Consider the following 13,171-nt stretch of genomic DNA (forward strand, 5'->3'; position numbering starts at 1 on the left):
CCGTGATCTGTCGGCTGGGTTTGACATAACGTGGCCAAATTACGTAGGACCGCCATCTGCCTATGTATCAACTTCTCTGATAGTATACTAATTGTTATCTAACATTAACTTACTGGCCTATGATCCCTTCATAGAAGGAGCTTCACCGAGCTGGTTAATGGATGAAAAGAATTTTATATTCAATTACGTATGTCAACAAATTTATTGCAAGTGGGTTACCGGTCTGCTTAATGCTTAATGTATATTCTACGGGCTTCATACTTTCGATTGTCGAGTTCGAGAATTTGTCTATTAACCAAACAAGAAAAATGTAAAAAAAAATGTTTTTTTATTTTTTATTCTGGACTAAAATTTTTTAGGCGACCCACTTGAAATAAATTTGTTGACCATACGTAATTGAATATAAAATACTTTTTATTCATTAACATATTTTTAAATATGATGAAAATAATGTAGAATTCTAATTTTGTGGGAGTATTGCGGTTTTTAAAAATCCAGCAATTAATTCTTCCAGCAATTTTGCTTAAAAATGTTCATCATTTATAATATAATTATTATAAAACTAGGAGTTTTGTCGCAAATTACAGTTTTTTTACCACTTTTTATAACTGAAAATTTTAAGTACTTCAATTTTTCTATAAGTTCGTACAAAAGATTTGTAAAGCAAGTTTTACACAAAAGAGTCGATTAGAAAAAAACTTTAAATACTTTCAGTTTTGCAAGTTTAAAATTATGTTCATAAAAGTTAAAAGTTGATTACATTTTTTGTAGCGCATTCCTTTCAGAGGTTACAGCGATGTGATATAAAATATTAAGCCAACGCTAAAACCGTTTTATGAGTACAAAAAACTCATAAATGTTAACGCAATATAAATAAAGGCGCCCACTAAACAAACAATCTCCGGAAAAAACTAATTTGTGCAGCGCATTCAATGTGAGACGCGCACGAAAACCTCTTTTATGTTTAGCTACAAAGATTTAATATAAAAAATTACATTTCATATTATCGTGTGAGCCTGGCACCGCTGGGGGACCGGGTAAGTCCCACTCTGAGGGCGCTTTCCACTTTCTAAAGATTATCTCATGCGTGTCAGTTGAGACTTGAGAAGACTGTCACGCTTTGTGGCGTGACATAAGCGAGGAACAACATACCTGAAAAAATATACTTAAGAGATGATGCTTTACGATTAGACAGACCTCTTAAGTACAAATTACAAATCCTACTAATATTATAAAGGCGAAAGTTTGTTTGGATGTATGGATGTATGGATGTGTGGATGTATGGATGTTTGTTACTCTTTCACGCAAAAACTACTGAACAGATTTAAATGAAACTTTACAATAACATAGCTAATACATCAGAATAACACAGAGGCTACCATTTTAACCGACTTTCAAAAATACTAGTAAAAGGGAGGTGTTATGTTCGTTTTCTTATGTTCAACGATTACTCCGCCGTTTGTTAACCGATTTTCAAAATTTTTCTTTTGCTATATCTTTTGCTTTTGGTATCATCCCAATTTGGTATTATATTCACAAAAGTGGTGATCTGATGAAAGATACATAAGTAATCGAGGGAACTCCTCAAAATTTATAGGGAAACATGTAGTGACTTTGGTTTTGTGTGAAGTATTCTAAGCATATGCTACCAACAAGTAAGATTTTTCACCGAGGTAGGTATACCTGGTATACCGTGGTTCGGAGGGTGCTGAGAGAACTCCTGATTCTTTATAGATACAAGTTTGGGAGTTTCGGCGTTGTTGTAGGAACGGATCATCATCATCATCATCACCACCATATTATACCATGCATTGTCCCATGGTTATCAAGCGATAATTAAAAAAATCTATAACTACCTAATATTATAAACCTGAACAGTATGTTTGCTTAAACGCATTAATCTCAGGAACTACAGGTCCGATTTAAAAATTTATTTCAGTGTTAGATAGCTCATTTATCGAGTAAGACTATAGGCTATATATTATCACGCTAAGACTAATACGACCGAATAAACTCAGGAAAATGTGGGAAAAACGGGGGAAATATTAGAAATTACGAACTACTAGAGTAATTTTTATGGCAATATTTGGCACAGATATAGAGTAGACCAATTGAAGTGAGTAGGGATATAAGCTATTTTTTATGGGAAAATGTACGGTTTCCGTAAAATTCATAATTTACGCGGGCGAAGCCGCGCGGGACTTTCATGATTTATTAGTTATGACGATGTGCTTTTACATAATTGGAAGTAGAAACAAACAAACTGATTGCACAGGTTTATAGTTTGTGTTATATTTTTTACCGAAATAAAATTTGAAGACCATAATATTATAGAAGAAAGATATTACCACACTCAAAGCTATTATAGCTGCAGTAAATAAGAACTTTACGTAGCTTGTAGGATCCCGTAGCCATGTAGTTCGTAGTATTCCGTAGTTACGTAGCCCATAATATCCCATAGCCACGTAGCTCGTAGTGTGCCGTAGATACGTAGCCATAATAGCTATCCCGTAGCTTCGTAGCTCGTATTATGCCGTAGCTACGTAGCTAAAGTATTCCGTAGCCACGTAGCTAGTGTGCCGTAGCTACGTAGCCCGTAGCCCGTAGCCACGTAGATCGCAGTATCCCGTAGCTCGTAGTATCCAGTAGCCACGTAGTTCGTAGTATGCCGTAGCTACGTAGCTTAGCCATAACTATTCCGTAGCTCAGTAGCACGTAGTCCCGTAGCCCGTAGTCCCGTAACTCGTAGTCCCGTAACTTCTTATACCGTATATTATTAAGAAGCCAAAAACACGTCCTTATAACACGCCTTGAGTTTGACCTCGATTTCTCGAGAGGTTGATTTCTTTATCGCTTAACGCATATGTTTGATTCCCTCCCTCATATTCCTTTGATTATTATATTAAGGAGAGGGGGAAATACGCGTGTACTGTGCACTTTTACCTGACGTTTAATCTATTTATTGTCAGCGGGCGCTTAATCAATGCTTTTCGTCGTACAAATGTTTTCAAAGCAATCATATTTATCGGTGTACAAAGATAAAGTATTTTTATCAATAATTTAAATTGTAAACACATAAAGATGCTTGTGGGATATAATATGATCATTAATAAATATTCGATTAATTGTTTGAGTTACCCCCAATGTAATTCCTTTCATTCAAAACCCGCGAACCCGCGACCCCCGGCTTGAGCTACCGACGCGCTCACCACTGAGCCACAGAGGTCGTCAAAAAAATAGTTATTATAAAGTACAATCAAAGAAATTGGCTTTGAAAATTAATAGGCTGTTGATAGACCTACGTCATTTGATCGAGTTATGTTAATTCAATATAATTAGTCGTGACCTGTCGGCTGGGTTTGACTTAACCATTAAGTTAATATACCTAGCGGAATAGAGAAACAAAGGCCTGAGCAAGAGAGATGTCACTATCAATAACACTCCGTGGTAAAAAGAGAGGTGTGATACATGACAGCAGCACTCTTTTTTTGACGTCCAGTCGGCACGTGCCGCACGTTGACAATTGAATCTCATAGAAATCATGTTTAATCATGCTTGTGTAAGTATAGTATACGTACACATATTTTTACACACAGATGAAACTAATTTCGGTTTCGTTTGACAGCTCGAGATTGTTGCTCTATTCTACTAGGTATATTAACTTTATGGACTTAACGTAACCAAATTACTTGCCTATGAATCGACTTCTCTGATAGTACATCAATCTCTACTCGTGGATATCTATCACGGAGTGTACTCAGCGGAACCGAAATCTTGTCCCATCGGCCGTTCACAATCCATTTAGCTCCGACGTTGTCTCCAATTAATTACCTTTGTTGTAGGAGCTACTGTAGGTAGTTATACCAAGAAAGTAACTGTTTCAACTAGGCATAATGTTTGAATGTTTTAGATAAATTGTAAAAATGTATATATTTTTATTAAGGATTGTAAAGAATTTTAAATAAAAGGCAATGTTATAAAAAACAACATTTGAAATATAATTTATGGCTTTCCATAAAATTGATTGAATATATACCTCAATCTTCCTTTAAATTATGATATATTTAAACGTGAAATAGATAAAAATATTAATATTCCAAACAAAGCGTATAAAACTTCGGTAATAACTCCTTTATCCTAAAAAAATATGGAGCTCATATGAAGCGAATTGTGAACTAAGACGCAATTTCGCCGTGAGCTAAGAACAAATAAACGTCAATCTTTAAAAACAAATCAGCGTTCGAGGCCGGGACACGCATGTTTTTATGAAGGGGGATAAGGTACAAAGGAAAGCAATTTAACAAAATAAAAAATGCTACATCGGAATCGAGAGGAAGAAACAAATGATACGGGAAATACTTAAATCACCGCTATTGATGCGAAATTTCAAATTACCGCGCTGGGGAGGAGTGACGTGCCCCGAAAATTGTTTGCCGGGCACGATTCGACAAACTTAATCATCGATATAATAACGCGAATTTTTATTTTCGTGTGCGATTTTAAATTGTCTGTCATTTGGTGAAGCAGAGAGATATTATATTAGTTTACTTATATTTATTTCGTTTCGCGAATTTGTGGAAAAAGATACACTCATTAGTATTCTATATAGTGGTATTTTCTACTTAAAAAACCGCTGTATTATACAAAAGCCTGTATAGTAAAGTTGAGCCTGTAGTTTTTCGTCTATCAGCCTTCCTCCTGTCTAAAAGTCCACTTTCACAGACTTTCCAAAAAAACCTTTCTAGATTTAAAATATATTCCTGGTACGGTTTAAAAGTGATGAGTGATGACACATCGATTTAATCAAGTAAAGGTTCTAAATAGCATTGCTCTTTCGTTATGCCATAACTCTTACAAGTGATCACCAAATGGAACACCAATCCTAACACTAATTCATTCGCATTCGATTCCGATCATCAATAAAAAATAAAATCTACGCGACAGAGTAAAAATCAAAAACTGAACCCCTCGTATGTATTTTATCTCGCTAAGTGTCATTATGGGCCACTATCGAAATTGGTTTCGATAAAATTTGCGTAACGCTATCCAATTCGAAATAAATTTTTCGTAATTGCTTGTTTAATGTGACGTTCTGTTAAATATTCTCGAGTATCGGCTTCATTATTTTTTTGTATCGCTTCTGTACGACTCTGCACGTCTATTTATTATTTTTATGAGACACACTGACGTATGGTAATGAGCTCCGTTGGTACTGTAGACAGAAATATTGGTTTTTATTAATAAAAATTAGAGACGAAAATTGGGTCACATTCATTCACAATGTTGCTTTATTAGTAAGTTAACCGCCGTACTCAGACACATTTAATTACGATTAACCTTCAATTTAATGAAGAGTTTGACAGATAATGTATGGGGCTCATGTCAAAATTTTAAATTAATTACAATTAAGTAATTAATGTTCCACTCTGAGTACGGCAGTTAGACATAATATAAATGATCAGAACACAACTAATAAGTATTCATCACAACATTAGTCTTTAATGATTCTCACCTTCTAAAAATAGTAATAGGTGTACTAAAAGGACAATTCATTTTTCAAGGGAATTAAACGGCCGGCCAGGGCACGTGATTTCATATAAAATAATTAAAATTTTATAAAATTTTGTGCTTTTTTTTATGAAATGAGGGGGCAAACGAGCAAACGGGTCACCTGATGGAAAGCAACTTCCGTCGCCCATGGACACTCGCAGCATCAGAAGAGCTGCAAGTGCGTTGCCAGCCTTTTAAGAGGGAATAGAGTAATAGGGGGGGGGGGGGGGTAGGGAAGGGAGTAGTTGAGGATAGGGAAGGGAATAGGGTAGGGGTTAGGGGATTGGGCCTCCGGTAAACTCACTCACTCGGCGAAACACAGCGCAAGCGCTGTTTCACGCCGGTTTTCTGTGAGAACGTGGTATTTATCCGGTCGAGCCGGCCCATTCGCGCCGAAGCATGGCTCTCCCACGTATAGACTATAGCGATGATAATACACGAAGCTAAAGTCATAAAGCCGTGTGACAACATATCCTACAAAGGGCCTTTTATTAGACGCAGTCAGATATCCCTTCCTCGGTAGTTTAAACTTGAGCCGGGTATTGCAAAAGTTTTCAGCTCAACGCAAAATACACCGGAACGCTTTCAAAGGAGATTTTTTGCCCGATCCAGTCGCTAGCGGATTAAGTTTGTATGTGAGGCATTCACCAATCAGAAACCTTTCACGAACTTTAGAGGATGTGAGGTCCGATCTCCTTACATGTCGAATTGGATTCTTTATATCACTTCTAAGCCTGGTATGTAATATACGATATAAATAAATCTCCAAGTAATAAAATGGCACCTACTCCTTTTATTATTACTAGATGACGCCCGCTATTCGTTTACTGCGCGAAAAAAGTATCATATTATGTCCTTTCCCAGGACTCAATGCATCTCCATAATCGAATTATTAAATAAAATTTCAGCAAAATCGGTTCCGATGTTTGGACGTCTGTGAATGTCTGTCTCGGTTTCACGCCAAAACTAATGAACCGATTGTAATGAAATTTTGTACACATATAGTCTGAAGCCTGGGAAAGGACATAGGCTACTTTTTAACTGGAAAAAAGGGTTGTAAGGGGGTGAAAATGCGTAAATTTTTTCAAATTAAGTTAGTTCCAAAAATTCAAAACAGATGGCGCTAAGAGTCATTTACATCGCGCTATCGCTTGCTTTTAAAAGTTTCTATAAGATGTGGTACCATCCCAAATTGTATTTTTCGATTCTTTAGATTGTTTTATACGATATTCTATACTCAGTACTTATCTATGCAGTATGCAGTGACGTAACCTTAAACCTATGAATGATAAATTATAGCTGTTTATGGGTAAAGTTGTGTAATGGGGGGCTAAATAAGCTTTAAAATTTGTCATAAATAAAGTTTAATTTAAAATAATTAAACATTATGTGCTGTTTTTGGGTATTTTGATTTAAGGGGTACCAGGGTTTTAGAAAGCTTTTAAATTTAACAACAATTTTGTTGACACCGCGCGCTATAAACTGAAGTCCACGCGGACGAAGTCGCGGGCAACAGCTAGTTATCTATATATTAATATGTGAGAGAAAAACTTTGTAACCCTTTTTACGAAAAATGGGGAAACGTAGGTGCATGAAATTTCGCACAGTTATAGTTTATATGGTGAAGGAGTGCATCGAGCTAATATTATTTTAAAATTATGCTTTTATCTATACTAATATTATAAAGAGGTAAACTTTGTTTGTTTGTTTGTTTAATTGTAATGGATAGGCTCAAAAACTACTGGACCGATTTTAAAAATTCTTTCACCATTCGAGTGACTTCACCATTTACGAGTAACATAGGTTACTTTTTATTTGTAAATTTAGGGTTCCGGAATAAGATATTTCAGTTTTTCGGAAACCACCAGAAAATTTACTTATTTTGCGTGCCTAAACTATAAAAGATAGAACTATACAATGTTCTAAGTAAATGTTTTTTTACGTCCGTGTGTAGATCTTATAAATATCTACAAAAATGTCCGCGACACTCTATACCTATCTATGTCAAGTGAGGCACAACAACCATTTTTTTATTTAAAAATCTTGATTTTTATTCGACTACATTTAAACGGATTTATTTTACTCATGCTAATAATCCTTATCAAAATAAATTATTTCATCACTAAGTACAATTTGTGTGAGTGACAAGCCTATACATACGAATTACCTATACTCTTTTATTTATGGTTGAAGTTTGTTGACAACAAGTAGACAAATTGAAAATGGATTTTTTTTTAATTTAATTTTAGATACTATTAGACAATGTTTAAACGGCCAGTCTGAGACCAGCTGAGTCCCAGAGACAAGAATTGAAAAAAACTATGATAAAGTCAATATTTTTTACAAAATATAGGTAGTAGTCCTACTGTCGTTGCAAGTAAGGTCGAATTTCGACCATTGGGCGATCTCTAGTAATATTATACTGACATGAACATGGAGTATTTGGTTATTTATATTGTCTGTCTTATTTAAATTTGATTAAAAATCATTATTGTCAATACCACATGAAAACTTGAATGGGGGGAGGGGGTCTAGTACTACGGGGTCAAAAAATCTTAAAAAATAGGTCACGTAGCATGGGTATGCTCCCTTAGTATGGAGTATGGATTGTTATGTACATATAAATTATGTTATGTACATACTTTGTAGTTATATATGTCCCAACTGAAAAACTAAGCTTATTTATGAGCGAAAAAGTTGATTTTACTCGTCATAAATTATGCTCGCTAGATACAGTTTGATACATTACGATCAGCTAAAAACCACAACCAATAAACGTCAAAGTAACATGCAATATTTCTATTCGGACGTCTGGAGTAATATTTACGATATAAATGTACCGTTTGCATTTAGGGGTTTAGAACATTTGTATTCTCCTGCGCTGCTCACTATAAAACTGGGATGTAACGGGATTGAGACAGACAGAATTTGTCCAGGTGTACAATCAGATAAAAGGACAAATGAAGCCTTACGTTGCTCCGAGTATTTGTCTGTACTGTTTTAGGGTTTGTACTTTGTAGTCATGACGTCTTATTTCTTATAGTCGAGAATTATTTTATACTTTATTTATTTTTCTACTTCATTGCGAAAATTAACGATATTTTTCTTTAGTTGCAGGTAATTGGGTGTCTACGATATACTACGGTATTCTGAAAGGTGTTGATCTTGGTTTTAGGCCTTATATTAGTACTTGTGCCCTTACAGACACTAAGGGCCTGTTTCACCACTTTCTGATAAAGTGCCTAAAATAAAATAAATAAATAAAAAATAAAAATAAAGTTAATTGGTATATAGCCTTATCAGGAAATGGTGAAACAGGCCCTTAATATACAGACTTATCTGTATTTTTACCATAATGAGAGCTTTAAAAATATTATATTAATATGTAACATTTAACATATCAAACATGTGATACAAAAGTCTGCATTTAAAAAGCAACATATCTCTGTACAAAAACTGTCTCGCAAAATTTAAACTTTTCCTTCGAGTATGTTTAGTTTTTAAGTGTCCTATCTTCAAGATTTATTGTTTGTGAAAACTTTAGCTGTACAGACTATTTCTTGTCACATACTACGTGTTCTTTTAGTGTTTTTATTGTTTCATATCAAAGAGACACCTTTGACGTCAAAACAATGCTACGTTTACTGCTTTTGCTCAAGAAAATGTAGCTTTTAGAATTTTTATAGTACACAATATATTTTATTTTAAGCTTTGTTTTTTATTTTTCTGAACCGTAACGTAACTTTTTTAACGTGTACTCTACGGTTTATAATAATTTGGAAAATGGTATGCATAATGCCCGACTTCTACATTACTTCTTCCCAATAAGTACACACAATAAACTATAAGGGTCGATTCAGACCGCAACGCAACGCGTAGATGCATTTCTAAATTAGTATGGATTTGACAGATTCGCAAGACGTCTGACGCAATTGAAATCTGTCAAATCCATACAAATTTAGAAATGCATCTACGCGTCGCATTGTGGTCTGAATCAACCCTAACTTCTGTACTACCTTATTTGAAACATTATAGCCAGTTACAATATAAAGTGGCGCATTACAAATCGCTTTGAGCACAAAGGGATATCAGTTTAGGATATACAAAAGACATAGAGGTAGAGAACTATTGATTAAGATGATATAGATATAATTACGTTCTAAACTACAGAGTACTTAAAACGATTGTCTCGACTAGTTTGAGTCTAGACAAAGGAGTTGCATGGTTTGCAACCAATTGCGCACTCGGTCTCACAATTCCTTCCCAATTTAAATATTTCCTCGCAATTAAATTAATTTGTTTAACAATGAGAAAGTTTTAAGATCTCGCGGTAAGAAGGCTTTTCACATTTACCGTTTGTGTTCATAATTTTTGTATCCTCGTTTTTGCTACTTAACAGCCTACAGGGGTCACTTATACGTTTAAGGGGGATAACATTATGTACTTACGCAATAGCGTTACAATAAAATAGATTGTTAGTGAAGTTTTCCCCCTAAAAGTATCCGAATAATTATTAATCGAATCGGTTTTCAAGGGTTATGGATCTCGACTGAGAAGTGACGGGTTCAGTTCGATTCCATGTGGCCAGTAGTCATAATAACCTTTAGAAACCCTGTACCTCCTTATCGTTTGTAAAGTCTTAGATAAATAAAGTTAAGTTACTAAAAAAGTTTGTGTTATTGCAAAAATTTCAATTTCCATTTCCTTTCAATGTGAAAACTCCCTATCTTACAATTAGCAAGACGTAACTGCGATTCTAACAGCTCCTATATAACATCTCTGGTGCTTTTATAAAGTATTTGAAAGTAAAAACCTTAGTAACTCTTAGTTTCAATTTCAAGGTTTATTTTAATATTCCTTTGAACCTCTCACTTTGATGCTCTTTTTGAGAATAATTAACTGCACCTCTTTAAAAATCTGAGAATAAATTAAAATTTTAATTACCAATTGTCTTGTATTTTTCTGATGCAGCGCCGAACAAAGAATGGAGACTATTTTCGTTAGTTTTAATACCTTGAAAAGAATTTTAGCTTGTCTCCGTAGGAGTCTTTGTTAGCCTTAGCCTTGATTAATTTTAGGTCTGCTAGGCATTGTTGCCTGTAATAGTCGCAAGCTGGACCACACAGAAATCTCTTGATTCTCAAAATTCTCACTTTTCTGAATATAAATTACCTATATTGTTTACTGGTGCAACGAGTATTATTTCCTGACTTATGCTATTTGCTGCTACTTATTTGGGGGTCCTATTATAATATTGCATTCCGACTCACAACTAAGCGCCAAAATAACCAACATAATAAATTATGCCTAAATCTGTCTTCGACTGACTTACAAGTTGCGACTAAGCGCCTAGTTTTGCAAAAAATCATAAACTTTTTTTGGCATTTTTTTCATTCGGTCTGAATTTACTCAGTGTATGAGCGATATCACAGTTTTACAGTGCACTGGACATCAATACCCCACTGTGCCGCCACCGCCCTGCCCCCTTTGTTTCAACATTACATACCGGAATGATGATAAACTATGATATTATATTAAAAGGATTTAACTATTGAACAGTGAAGTTACAATAATCCGTTTAAAAACGATAGAGTCATAATTTATTTCACGACATCATAATTTAGCACGTGTAAAATTATGACTTACATATCTTTCCAAAACATAAATGAAAAATACAATTTTACCAAAAATTGAGTAGACTTTAAAAAAAAACTCTCAAGTTTTAATGGTATTAAAGCTAGAAAACTAAGGTAAACCGCTGCAGACTGCAGTTGACTTAAAACGTATTGCCTTATTACCTTATTTGCGGTTGCCTGTGGGCGAAAGCGGATTCATTCGCTTACATTCGAATTCAAGGCATTTTATTTCGTGAAATCACTGACGGTTCGTCTTCTTATAATGTAATTGTTTTTGTTTATGGAATAAGCTTAATATACGTTCTCGCTATAGTTTCTTATGTGCCTACGCACTATTATCATTGTCTTCATCTACTGCCTTCTTCATATCCTAGTTCGGTAGTCAGCAGCTAATAACGAAAATTTTAGCAGCTTCATTTGATCGCCTTATAATATACGGCTATTATCAATGTGCTATATACAGGGTGTAACAAAAATAAGTGATAATACTTTAAGGGTGTGTACGTGTTCCTTGTAGAGAGTTCACTGTGAAAGTAGCAGCGCTGAAAGACAAAGATTTTTTTCACTTTTGTATGGGGAAACTCGTGACGCTCGGGCCCTTGCCCATACAGAATTGAAAAAAAAATCGTCTTTCAGAGCTGCTACTTTCACATTGAACTCTCTATAAGGAACACGTACACACCCTAAAGTATTATCACTTATTTTTGTTACACAGTGTAGAAATGGGTTGTGATTTGAATATGTCTCTCTGAAATTAACAGCTAGAACAATTTTATTAAACAAATTTTTGTCATGAAAATATACTATGGGCCTGTTTCAACACTTCCTGATAAAGTGCCGGATAGGCTTCCACAACTTTTTTGACATATTTTCCATCTGTCGAGTTAAGTGGTTAATAGCCTATCCAGCACATATCAGGAAGTGGGGAAACAGGCCCTTAATGTTTAGTTGAGGAATAAAAATCTAAGAAGTTTGACTGTAAAATTAGTACTAAATTTATTTTATTATTAGTTACATATCTATATAATCACAATAATTCAAACTTAATTAACCAGAATAATATGTCAAGTCAAATATTCAGTTTCCAAGTTCTTTGTAACAAAAGTAATAACAATCAAGAAATTAATCATATGCATGCAATTATTTACCTACCTATGCATTTTTTAAATAATATATAATATTAATATATATAATATATTAATGTATTACAAGTACAGAAATAACAAACAAAGAGTACAAATACGACCGGATTGATTACAATGGACGACAGAAACGCCCAAGCGAGTAATATTAAAACGTGTATTAAAGGAATATTACATTCACAAACATTAATATCCTTTCATCGCGAAGGGAGCAACAAACAATTGCATCCCTTCTTAATACTAGTTTTATTGTTCGGTCATAAACGTCAGGGCGCTTATTATTTTCCCGTCATAAAACAACAAAATAATATTGTAACAATCATGGAACTCCCTCTGATCTGGATGCGAAGGATTCTCACAATAACACATTTTACGACGCATTGTAATTCAGCTTTTTATACCCACATGCGGTTACACATGGAACGCCAAAACATACTCGACTGATCCGGGAAGTTAAAAAGTGATAAATTCCACGGCAGACTACGTCTTCAATTCTATGCGTAGACACCGAAGTCAGAGATCCTTGCTTGACATAATATAATAAGCAATTGTTTATTATAGGTGACACAATAATAATTTTCTGTGTTTTCCAAAAATACTTTTTGATTTTACTTTGGATACCTAAATAGTAGAGCGTTTAAGTAAAATAAATATTGTTTGAATTTCAATAAGAAACGATAATGAACTTGAGTAAAGATCCTAAAGCCAAAATTGAAAAAATCTAATAACCGAATTGTGTCTCGATTAGGCGATATTTTCAAAAAACATTTGTGCTCATATTCAGAAAAGCCGAGGTCATTTTCTCTCTACAATATAAAGGTAGAGCTTCTAAGTTCTAACGTA

This window comes from Aricia agestis, chromosome 2 (assembly GCF_905147365.1).
Source record: "Aricia agestis chromosome 2, ilAriAges1.1, whole genome shotgun sequence".
Lineage (NCBI taxonomy): Eukaryota > Metazoa > Arthropoda > Insecta > Lepidoptera > Lycaenidae > Aricia > Aricia agestis.